The sequence below is a fragment of the Gopherus flavomarginatus genome, chromosome 21 (genome assembly GCF_025201925.1).
Source record: "Gopherus flavomarginatus isolate rGopFla2 chromosome 21, rGopFla2.mat.asm, whole genome shotgun sequence".
NCBI classification, from domain to species: Eukaryota; Metazoa; Chordata; order Testudines; family Testudinidae; genus Gopherus; species Gopherus flavomarginatus.
This window is the reverse complement of record NC_066637.1, coordinates 22491143-22503398: the sequence shown is the minus strand read 5'-3', so window position 1 is coordinate 22503398 and position 12256 is coordinate 22491143. Positions and strand designations below refer to the sequence as shown.

Here is a 12256-nt window from a genome sequence, read left to right as displayed (position 1 = left end):
ATAACAGGGACCCACACCAGTGCCACGTGAAACTTAAGGAGCTCAGGCAAGCCTACCAAAGAACCAGAGAGGCATACGGCCGCTCCGGGTCAGAGCCCCAGACATGCCGCTTCTGTGATGAGCTGCATGCCATCCCAGGGGGTGCTCCTGCAACTATCTCTGTGTGTGGACTCCGTCAATGGATTCTCATGCAACAGGAATGCAGATTTTGGGGACGAGGACGATGAGGAGAAGGAGGTTGAAGATAGCGCACAGCAAGCAAGCAGAGAATTTCCCCGACAGCCAGGAACTGTTTATGACCCTGGAGCCAGTACCTTCCCAACCCACCCAAGGCGGGCTCCTGGACCTTGAAGGCAGAAAAGGGACCTCGGCTGAGTGTACCTTTGTAAATATAATACATGGTTTAAAAGCAAGCGTGTTTAATGATTAATTTGCCCTGAAGATTTGGGATGCATTCGCGGCCAGTACAGCTACTGGAAAAGTCTGTTAACATGCATGGGGATGGGGCGTAAATCCCCCAGGGACATCTCAATGAAGCTCTCCTGGATGTACTCCCAAAACCTTTACAAAAGGTTTCTGGGGAGGACAGCCTTATTCCATCCTCCATGGTAGGACACTTTACCACGCCAGGCCAGTAGCACGTAGTCTGGAATCACTGCATAATAAGCATAGCAGCGTATGGTCCCGATGTTTGCTGGCATTCAAAGCAACATCCGTTCTTAATCTCTCTGTGTTATCGTCCGGAGAGTGATATCATTCAGGGTCACCTGGTTGAAACAGGGGAATTTTACTAAGGGGACATTCAGAGGTGGCCATTCCTGCTGGGCTGTTTGCCTGTGGCTGAACAGAAATCACCCCTGCTGTTAGCCACGCAGTGGAGGGAGGGGTGAAGCGATCATCCCAGAGAATTGGGGGGAGGGTAGTTGGGTTTGTGCTGCACGCTAAACCGAAAACTGCAGCCCCTCCTTTTAAATGGCCAACCCATTTTATATGGCCAACCCAACAGGTGCTTGGTATGAGAAATGAAGGCGCTGCTGTTTGAAACCATTCCCACATGTTATTAAGGTTAAAGAAGCCAAAAGACTGTGGCTTACCATGTCTGCCTGCAAGCTGAATTCTGTTGCCCGCCGGCTCAGCATGTGTGATCTCTCACACCAAAACGGCAGGCCCTCAATATAAGAGGCAAAATGCAATCTTGTAAAGAAAGCACACATGCTATGTAATGTTAAAAGCTTGGTTCACCAGGAAAGAGTCTACCCATTGTTCTCTAAAATGTGTCTTTTTAAATACTACTCTCCCTTTTTTCCTCCCGCAGCTGCAAATGTTTCAACGCTCCCTGTATCATCTCCATCCCAGAGGCTAGTGAAGATTAGAAGATGAAAAAAATGCACTCACGATGAATTGTTCTCTGAGTTCATGCAGTCCTCTCACAGTGAAAGAGCCCAGCAGAATGTGTGGAGAAAGGCACTGTCAGAGTGCAGGAAAGCACAAAATGAAAGCGAGGACAGGCGGCACGATCAAGATGATAGGTGGCGTCAGCATGCTGCGAGGAGGCAGAAAGCAATGCTCAGGCTACTGAAGGATCAAATTGATATTCTCTGGCGTATTGCTGAGGTGCAGGAAAGGCAGCAGGAGCACAGACCGCCGCTGCAGCCCGTTTAACCAACTGCCCTCCTCCCCAAGTTCCATATCCTCCTCACCCAGACACCCAAAAATGCAGTGGGGGGGCCTCCGGGCACCCAACCACTCCACCCCAGAGGACTGCCCAAGCAACAGAAAGCTGGCATTCAATAAGTTTTGAAGTGCAGCGTGGCCTTGTCCTTCCCTTCTCCACCACCCCACCAGGCTACCTTTGCAGTTATCCTCCCATTTGTGTGACAAATTAATAAAGAATGCATGAATTTGAAACAACAATGACTTTATTGCCTCTGCAAGTGGTGATCAAAGAGGGGAGAGGAGGGCAGTTGGCTTACAGGAAGTAAAGTGAACCAAGGGGGTGGGTTTTCATGAAGAAACAACAAACAGAACTTTCACATCGTAGCCTGGCCAGTCATGAAACTGGTTTTCAAAGCTTCTTTGATGCGCAGTGTGCACTGCTGTGCTCTCCTAACTGCCCTGGTGTCTGGCTGCACGTAACCAGCAGCCAGGTGATTTGCCTCAACCTCCCACACCACCATAAACGTCTCCCCCTTACTCTCACAGATATTGTGGGGCACACAGCAAGCAGTAATAACTATGGGAATATTGGTTTTGCTGAGGTCTGAGTCAGTAAACTGTGCCAGCGCACTTTTAAATGTGCGAATGCACATTCTACCACCATTCTGCACTTGCTCAGCTCAGCCTGTAGTTGAACAGCTCCTGACTACTATCCAGGCTGCCTGTATATGGCTTCATGAGTCTTGGCATTAAGGGATAGGCTGGGTCCCCAAGGATAACTATAGGCATTTCAACATCCCCAAATGTTATTTTCTGGTCTGGAAAGTAAGTCCCATGCTGCAGCCGTTCACACAGACCAGAGTTCCTAAAGATGTGAGCGTCATGTACCTTTCCCGGCCATCCCACGTTGATGTTGGTGAAAAGTCCCTTGTGATCCACCAATGCTTGCAGCACCATTAAAAAGTACTTTTTGGTTTATGTACTGACTGCCTTGGTGCTCCGGTCCCAAGATAGGAATATGCGTTCCATCTATCATCCCACCACAGTTAGGGAATCCCATTGCAGCAAAGACATCCATTATGCCCTGCACATTTCCCAGAGTCACTACCTTTGATAGCAGCAGCTCAGTGATCACTACCTTTGATCACAGCAGCCCCCACAGTAGATTTGCCCACTCCAAACTGATTCCCGACTGACCAGTAGCTGTCTGGCGTTGCAAGCTTCCACAGGGCTATCGCCACTCGCTTGTGAACTGTGAGGGCTGCTCTCATCTTGGTATTCTTGTGCTTCAGGACAGGGAAAAGCAAGTCAAAGTTCCATGAAAATGCCCTTCTGCATTCGAAAGTTTCGCACCCATTGGGAATGTTCCCAGGCCTGTAACACTATGCAGTTGCACCAGTCGGTGTTTTTTTCCCGGGGCCAGACTCGGTGTTCCACAGCATAAACCTGCCCCATTACCACCATGATGTCCAAATTGCCGGGGCCTGTGCTTTGAGAGCAGTCTGTGTCCATGTCTTCATCACCGCACTGCCGTCGCCTCCTCGCCTGCTGTTGAAGTTTCTGGTGCTGCATATACTGCAGGATAACGCATGTGGTGTTTACAGTGCTCGAAACTGCCGCAGTGATCTAAGCGGGCTCCATGCTTGCTGTGGTATGGCGCCTGCACGGAAAAAAGGCACAAAATGGTTGTCTGCCGCTGCTTTCACGGAGGGAGGAGTGACTGATGACATGGCTTACAGGGCTGGCTTACAGGGAATTAAAATCAACAAAGGGGGTGGGCTTTCATCAAGGAGAAGCACACACAACTGTCATACCGAAGCGTGGCCAGTAATGACACTGGTTTTCAAAGCCTCTGTGATGCGCAGCGCTCCTTGCTGTGCTCTTCTAATCACAAACAGCCTAGTCAGCAAACAGCACCAGAGAGCTTTTAAATGTCCAAAGGCACATTCTACCACCATTCTGCACTTACTCAGCCTATAGTTGAACTGCTCCTTACTACTGTCCAGGCTTCACGAGCCATGGGAGCTAGGGGTAGACTGGGGTAGGTACGATTATGTGATGCTACCGGCTGGAAGAGCAGCCTGAGGCAAAAGCCTCCAGCTCGCATGATATTCCAAGCAGGACTGAATCTCCATTAGATGAAACTTAAAGAAGAGAATGACCTGGAGTCACTGCCATGTCTGCCCAGGCGCCCTCGGCTGACCTCACCAAGGTCGGCCAGGAGCACCCAAGAGATGATGGTGGTTAACAGTCGCATTTCACCATCTGCTGGCGGCAAGGCAAGGCAAGGCAAGGCAAAGAGATGCTGCTGTGTAGCAACACAGTACCGCGTCTGCCAGCAGCACCCAGGAGACGTATGGTGACAGTGAGCTGAGCAGGCTCCATGCTTGCCGAGGTATGTCGTCTGCACAGGTAACGCAGGAAAAAAGGAGAGAAACTATTGTTTGCCATTGCTTTCACGGAGGGAGGCCTGACATATACCCAGAACCACCCACAACAATGTTTTTGCCCCATCAGGCATTGGGAGCTCAACCCAGAATTCCAATGGGCGGTGGAGACTGCGGGAACTGTGGGATAGCTACCCACTGTGCAACTCTCCTGAAGTCGATGCTAGCCTCGGTACTATGGACACACTCTGGCAATTTCATGCGCTTAGCAAGGACACACACAATCAACTGTATCAAATAGATTTCTAAAAAATCGACTTCTATTAAATCGAACTAATTTTGTAGCATAGACATACCCTTTGCCGCTACAGTAATGGCACTATAAAAAAAAAATCCTAAAAGTCTCCTCTCCAGCCTCATCTATGCTCAAATGCCTGCAGTCTCTTACCACAGAAACAGAATTTAAATAAAAATAAAAAAAATCAATAACCCTACCCCAAAACAAGCTGCAGCTGCCTTGCTACAATAACCCTGAAAATAACCATGCCAAGATATGTCCAGTCTCACTCTGCAACAGTTAAAGTAATAAACTAAGGTTAAGTTTCACAGAGTCATAGAATAGAATCATAGAATATCAGGGTTGGAAGTTTATTGTTGCCTCCTTTGAGACCACCAACTACCACAAAGTTGAATTGATTCCACGTACAAACAAGTTTGAAAAAAAAAAAAAAATCTACTCACACCACCATGGGAACTCAGGATGGCCGTAATTTGGCTCTAAGGTACAGCATTCAACTAACCCCAAAGAGCCAGCATTATAAACTTTAAGTAAATATGCAATTTTGTCCTTTATAAGGCACTATTTGCTAATATCCAGGCTGGTACTGGGAAGAAATTGATGATCTAATTATACTGATCAACAAAATTTATTCACAATATATAGACATTTCTTTTAAAGACTCAAAAAGTAGTTTAATTAGCTATATAATAATAAGATTCCCGGATTGTCACTCTGTGCAACTCTGAAGCCTAGAACGTCTGCTGAGTCAGTGTGAAGCAATGGAAAATAACTACAAGCTTAGCAGAGAGGGGCTTTTTAGATCATCACCAGCTTCATTCATCACTGGGATATGCAGACTGTCCAATATTTAAGTTTTCAGCCATTTCCTGCTTTTTTACACTTTACAAATGACACTCATACAACAGCAAAGTAAAGTACCTAGTAAAGTATAACAATAACATCCCAAAAATTCTCAAGTTTTCAAACACATTAGAGATGATTATACAAAGGTCAGTATGAAAGGAAACACACTCTTTAGTTAATACACATTAGAAGTTCTATTCAGCTGAAACGCAAGATCCATGGTGAGCTTGCAGTCTGATGCATACCATCACGTAAGGAATCTTAGGGCCGGTCTATGCTGAAAAATTACATTGGCATAGTTGCGTCTCCCATGGAAGTGAAAAATCCACACCCCTGAGAGACGTACTATGCCAACCTAACCTCTGGTGTAGACTGCACTAGGTTTTTCCAGTAAGGCCAAGCTACCGCCTCTCAGGGTACGTCTACACTACAGGATTACTCCGAGTTTACATAAACCGGTTTTGTAAAACAGATTGTATAAAGTCGAATGCACGTGACCACACAAAGCACAATAATTTGCTGGTGTGCATCCATGTACCCAGGCTAGCGTTGATTTCTGGAGAGTTGCACTGTGGGCAGCTATCCCGTAGCTATCCCATAGATCCCGCAGTCACCCCAGCCCATTGGAATTCTGGGTTGAGATCCCAATGCATGATGGTGCAAAAACAGTGTCGCGGATGATTCTGGGTAAATGTCGTCACTCATTCCTTCCTCCGTGAAAGCAACAGCAGACAATCATTTTGCGTCCTTTTTCCCTGGATTGCACTGGCAGACGCCATAGCATGGCAACCATGGAGCCCGTTTTGCCTTTTGTCACTGTCACCGTATGTGTACTGGATGCCGCTGACAGAGGCGGTACTGCAGCACTACACAGCAGTATTCATTTGCCTTTGCAAGGTAGCAGAGACAGTTACCAGTTGCGCTGTACCGTCTGCTGTGCTATTGTAAATTGGTGATGAGATGACGGTTATCAGTCGTTCTGTACCGTCTGCTGCCGTCATGGGTGCTCCTGGCTGACCTTCACTGAGATCGGCCGGGGGCGGAAAGACAAAAATGGGAATGACCCCCTGGGTCATTCCCTCCTTTATGTTGTATCTAAAAATAGAGTCAGTCCTGCCTAGAATATGGGGCAAATGTACTAGAGAACCAGTGTATCAGAGAACCAGAGAGCACAGCCGCTCCGTGTCAGATCCCACAGAAATGATGAGCTGCATGCTATTCACGGGGGGTGTCCCTGCAATGACCCCACCCGTTGCTTCCCTTCTCCTCCAACTCTTCTGGGCTACCGTTGCAAGGTCCCCCCATTTGTGTGATGAAGTAATAAAGAATGCAGGAATAAGGAACACTGACTTTTTAGTGAGATAAAATGAGGGGGAGGCAGCCTCCAGCTGCTATGATAGTCCAGGCAGGACATTAAACGGTGGAGGGGAGAGGAGCCCTGCATCCCGCTGCTATGATAGTCCAGGCAGTACAGAATCTTTTCTTTAGACATGAAAGGGAGGGGGGGCTGATGGAGTTCAGCCCCCAGTTGCTAGGATGAGGACGGTTACCAGCCGTTCTGTACCATCTGCCCGGAATAACCGAGAGTCATTCCTATTTTTACGCAGGCGCCCCTGGCCGACCTCACCTGAGGCCAGCCAGGAGCACTCACAGGCTGATGACAAGGACAGCTACCAGTCCTACTGCACTGTACCGTCTGCCACCAGGGAAGGGAGGGGAGAGGATATTGCTGTTCATTGCCGCAGCACCGTGTCTACCAGCAGCATGCAGTAGACATACGGTGACATTGAAAAAAGTCAAGAAACTATTTGTTTCCCTTTTCTTTCACGGGGGCGGGGGGACTAAATTGACGAGATATACCCTGAACCACCCCGGACAATGTGTTTAATCCTACAGGCACTGGGACCTCAGCCAAGAATGCAAATGCTTTTCGGAGACTGCCGGGACTGTGGCATAGCTGGAGTCCTCAGTACCCCTTCCCTTCCTCCATGAGCGTCCATTTGATTCTTTGGCTTTCCGTTACGCTTGTCACACAGCACTGTGCTGTGGACTCTGTATCACAGCCTGAAGATTTTTTTCAAATGCTTTGGCATTTCGTCTTCTGTAACGCAGCTCTGATAGAACAGATTTGTCTCCCCATACAGCGATCAGATCCAGTATCTCCCGCACGATCCATGCTGGAGCTCTTTTTGGATTTGGGACTGCATCGCCACCCGTCCTGATCAGAGCTCCACACTGGGCAAACAGGAAATGAAATTCAAAAGTTTGCGGGGCTTTTCCTGTCTACCTGGCCAGTGCATCCGAATTCAGATTGCTTTCCAGAGTGGTTACAGTGGGGCACTGTGGGATACCGCCCGGAGGCCAACACCGTCGATTAGCGGCCACACTAACCCTAATCCGATATGGTAATACCGATTTCAGCACTACTCCTCTCGTCGGGGAGGAGTACAGAAACCGGTTTAAAGAGCCCTTTATATCGATATAAAGGGCCTCGTTGTGTGAATGGGTGCGGCGTTAAATCAGTTTAATGCTGCTAAAATCGATATAAACGCGTAGTGTATACCAGGCCTCAGGGAGATGAATTAGCTATAGGGACAGGAGAGCCCCACCCATTGCTGTAAGAGTGTTTATACTGAAGCACTGCAGCTGCTGTAGCACTTCAACATAGGCACTCGCTACAGTGAAGGAAGGGGCTGTTAATCCACCTTCTTGAGAGGCAGCAGCTAAGTCAATGGAAGAACCTAGCACTGTCTACACCAGGGGTTAGGTTGGTTTAAGTTCTCTCTCAGGGCTGTGGATTTTTCACACCTCAGAGAGATGCAGCTATACTAATGTAACTTTTCAGCATAGACCAACCCTTACTACAGACAAATGGAGTTCAACTAAATCCAATTTCTTACAGGTAATTTGAAAGCTTAATGCCAGTGCAGAGAAAGCCAGTGGTCAGAAATCCACGTTTAATTCATTTACATTCCATATTATGTCACTCTGCAGTGATACACATACACACCTTTCAAAATATTAGTGGGTTTTCCACATTTGAGAGTTAATTTCACTTAGATGCTTTGTTCGATTGATACCTCTCAAATAGAACATTCTTCATTTGAAAATACAGGTTTGACTTAAGACACATGCTACTACTGGAGCTACAAAATTATTTCAGTAGTTCTTCTTATGGACACCAATTAACCCTTTAAATCATCACATGTTAAGATAGTTTTTCAGAGCTTATCTGTTTTGCAGTAGTCACAAAAATAACTTCCTATTCAACATGCTGGACAACAGAATGGAACCCCCTTAGAAACACTTCTGTTCTTTACATCTGTCACTACTGAGTTTCACTTTCCTTTTTAAAAAACTCCCCTCTCCTCTCCTCCCCTAATCCCTCAGATCATGTCTCACTTTTCATTCTTTTCTGCAAATACACATGGAGTGGATGGACACCAGCTCTCCCCCTATACAGTCCTTTCTATTCTTACAGCTAAAGAGCACGGATAACTATTATTAATTAAATTAACAGAGTATAAGAAATGTTAGAGATGCATATATTTATTACCGAAGGCACAAGGACACAGAATTAACCTTTTAAGTTCAATTTCAGCTTTGCAAAACTGATTCAGATCCTCAACACTACTATCAATGTATAGCATACTGACCATTTCCATCAACAAATAAATAAATCTCTTTATTGTGTTGGGGAGCAAACAAGGACCTTGCCAGAAGCAGCTCACTCCATGCTGCCAGGAGGACACTTGCAGCTAGAACTTATCTGCTGTAGGGCAATGCTCTCTTGATGTCATAAAAACATTAAAAAACAAACAGCACTAAAAATAAAAATGCATTTCAGTAAGTTTCTGAGGAACTGCCCTCCAAAAAATACTCTCCAAAAATATTCACAATCACATTACAATTTATACTAGGTAACAGCCTTCATTTACTATTTACATACACTTCCAGATTTCAGAGAAAACTATCTGGGACATCTAAATATATTTAAGGAAAAATGGAAGAGAGAATGGACATGTGTATATATTACAAAGACAGTTTATACAGCTTTAAAGGTTGAGGCATTTTATTAAGTAAAAAAGTCTTCACAAAAGAATCAAGTCACTACAATAAATAATAAAATCCAACCATACCATTGGTTCTCCTCTAGATTTACACATCTTAAACTCACCTTATTTACCTCATACTTCTCTTTCTTTTAGGTCTCTTGCTCTTAGAGCCTAGTCACTTTCCTGTGATGTGACATGCTGGAGCACCACTATTGGCTCCTTTATGACAGAATCAACCAGTTGCTGTGAACCCTTTAGACTCCATTCTAGGATTAATTCTCTCTCCTCCCTCTAACACACACACACAATTCCTCTGGTCAAATAGCACCACATAATTTACCAAACATGATGGCATTTTCCAGTTTTAGCCTCAAAAGTATACGCCAATCTTGCAAGCCACACTAAACTAGCATTCATGGAAGTTGGAAATCCCTCAAAGACGGTTTTAATGATTACTTTAAAAGAAAATGCTTTTCAAACTCTAGTACCCTCATGCATTCAGGCAAGCAGAAACCATTTAACTGCCAAGACACAAAAAAGTATTGTATAACAAGTGGAATATTAAAAACCCAGCACCTTGATGGATAAACCTTCAGTTGAGCACTGACTTAATATGTAAAAACCAGCCAGCTAGCTAACTTTCCCACCAGCAACATTTGGCACATCACTTAAAACTAAGCAAGTTCCCCCGAGCAATATACGTATCACTGCCATGCTTACTTAGGAAAAAACATACAAGTCATTCTCACTACTCAGTAAGTTCTTTTAAAAATTGCAGCTTATTATAAGCTAGCCAAATACAAGGAAAAAGGTAGAGTTCACCCTTCAGTTACCACTCTTAAGTCTCTAAAGACTTCACTTTGACCCGAACAGATCTGTACCATCAACAGTCTCCTGATCTAAAAAAAATATTTGTGGTTAGCAGCAAGAATGACTCTAGAAGCTCAAAAAAACAGCGGGCCTAACAGATTATGAAAGGCCTTGATTTTCTCACCTCAAAATGAAAGTAAGAGCAGTAAACCCATTATATACTGTATAAGAAATATGTTCTTTGTTTACACATTATACAGCTCTTAGATCGACCTCTTTATAAAACTATTCTGCATTTTCTTATTAAAAAAATAAGCATTAGCACTGACACAAAGCAAAACAAACACTTCTAGCTGACAACCACCAATACAGTCATCTTAGTGCATGAAACATACTGTTAGGTTAACATATTGATAGACTTATAATTTCACTTCCACTGATTTTCAATGGGGATCTCTCTTCATACCCTCCCAAAAGTCACTGAAAAAAAAAAATCAACAACTTTTCAGGGATGCTGTCCAACACTAGAAACATAGAACATGTATATACATACACAGACTCACTACCCTCCTGCTGATCTTTTCAGTATTTACCTCCAGACTTCAGGCCCACTTGCAGAGAATTAAAGACCTTTAAAACATTCATTGAAAGCACTGGCCTTTCCTTAAAATACTAACATTTTTGGTAGGTTTCTTATAGAAAATTTCCTCTTCCCACCACAAGCTGCTTTACAGATAAAGGTGCCTAGTGTGACATTTCCACATTAGACTCACTTCCACTACAAATAACCATCAAAATGTTAAAAATCCACAATTCACATTAGCCAGGGAGCTGGGCTCTCTTCACCTTAACTTAAAAAAACAAAAACACACAAAAAACCCACCCACTTACCTCAGCATGACCCTATATACTTCACTGCACAACTGACACTTATTATTTGCACTACATCCACTTTGAGGGCAAAGGCTGTAGCCATCCCTAATTCCTCACAAGAAGGGGATGAAGCCCCATTAGCTCTCTCCATGAAGAGATGGGTATATCTCACACTCATTCTCTATTTAAAGTAGAGGGGGCTACGACCCCTTCTCACAATACCACTATTAGTAGGTGTAATCCCCCAGTTCTCTAGATATGAAAAAATATAGGCCCCTCACCACCACTGTAACAGCAGGGGATAAACGCCCCCATCCCTCCCACAAACGTGCATGCAACCCCATCTGCACATGCAAGGGTGAAACCCCCATTCTATCCATATATACAGAGCCCCTCAGCCCCCCTTCTCTCCACAAAAAAGGGGGTTCAGCCCTCAGTCCTTATATACTTTGGGGTGCAAGCCCAACCCTGAAGGAAGCCCCACTTACTTATACAGATTAGGGATTGCAGTTTCCGTCCCCTGGGAGGGGCGGCCTGCCCCATACCTGGCTCTATGGGGGGGCGGCCCCTGCACACCCTCCTCTCTACGAGGGCTCAGCTCCCCCCACCCACCGCTCCCTGCAGGGGGGCTCAGCCCGGGAGGGGGCTGCCGGTGTAAAGGATACTGTTGGGGCGGCTGGGTCTGTAAGGCCCTGATGTTGGGGTGAGGGGGAGCCGGGGGGGCAGGCGGCCCCGCTGCCGCCGCCCCGCTCCCGGGGCCAGTCCCCGCCGCCGCTGCAGCCGCTGAGCCGGGCTTCACAGCCGCTTTCTGCGGTAAACTCATGGCAAAGCGCAGCCACCAGCCCCGCGTGCGGGGAGCGGGGCAGGGGGCAGCCGGGCCGGGGGAGCGGGCCGGGGGACAGCCCGGCGGGCCAGCACCACCGGCCGGTCTCCGTGACAACGCGCCGGGGAGAGGGGCCGGCGGGGGCCGCTCAAGCCCTGCTGCTCATGGGCCGCCGGCGGCGGGGAATCTCGGTCCCCCTCCCCGGGGGAAGCGGCGCCCTTGGCGGTGGCGGCTCTCGGGCGATTCCGGCGGATTTTCCTCACTGAAGTAGCGGAGCATCAAACATGGCGCTGCGGCCGCCTCCAGCAGTCCGGCAGGACGGACGCTCGGGCTCCTTCGGACCACTCCGGAGCCGCTCGACCCGGACGCGTTCGGAAAGCTTCGGGCCTTTCCGGAGCCGCTCGGCCTCAGGGCTTTCCAAACACTTCGGCTCCTTCCGGAGATCCTCGACTCCGCCGCTCTCGGGAAACTTCGGGTCACTCCGCAAATCCTCAGCGAGGGACTCTTC

At 46.9% G+C, this 12256-nt stretch overlaps 1 protein-coding gene across 25 annotated transcripts in view; it reads right to left on the bottom strand.

Annotated features, from left to right (window-relative positions):
- Positions 1–11742, bottom strand: part of EIF4G3 (eukaryotic translation initiation factor 4 gamma 3) — a 529091-nt gene extending 517349 nt beyond the window's left edge. For 12 of the 25 annotated variants that reach the window (XM_050931132.1, XM_050931134.1, XM_050931138.1 and 9 more), the window contains exon 1: positions 11591–11728. The gene's annotated coding sequence lies outside the window, so the exon portion shown is untranslated. Of the gene's footprint in view, positions 1–11590 lie in introns of all 25 variants that reach the window. The other 13 variants (XM_050931144.1, XM_050931148.1, XM_050931149.1 and 10 more) reach the window with 4 other exon arrangements.
- Between the last annotated feature and the right edge of the window lie 514 nt (positions 11743–12256).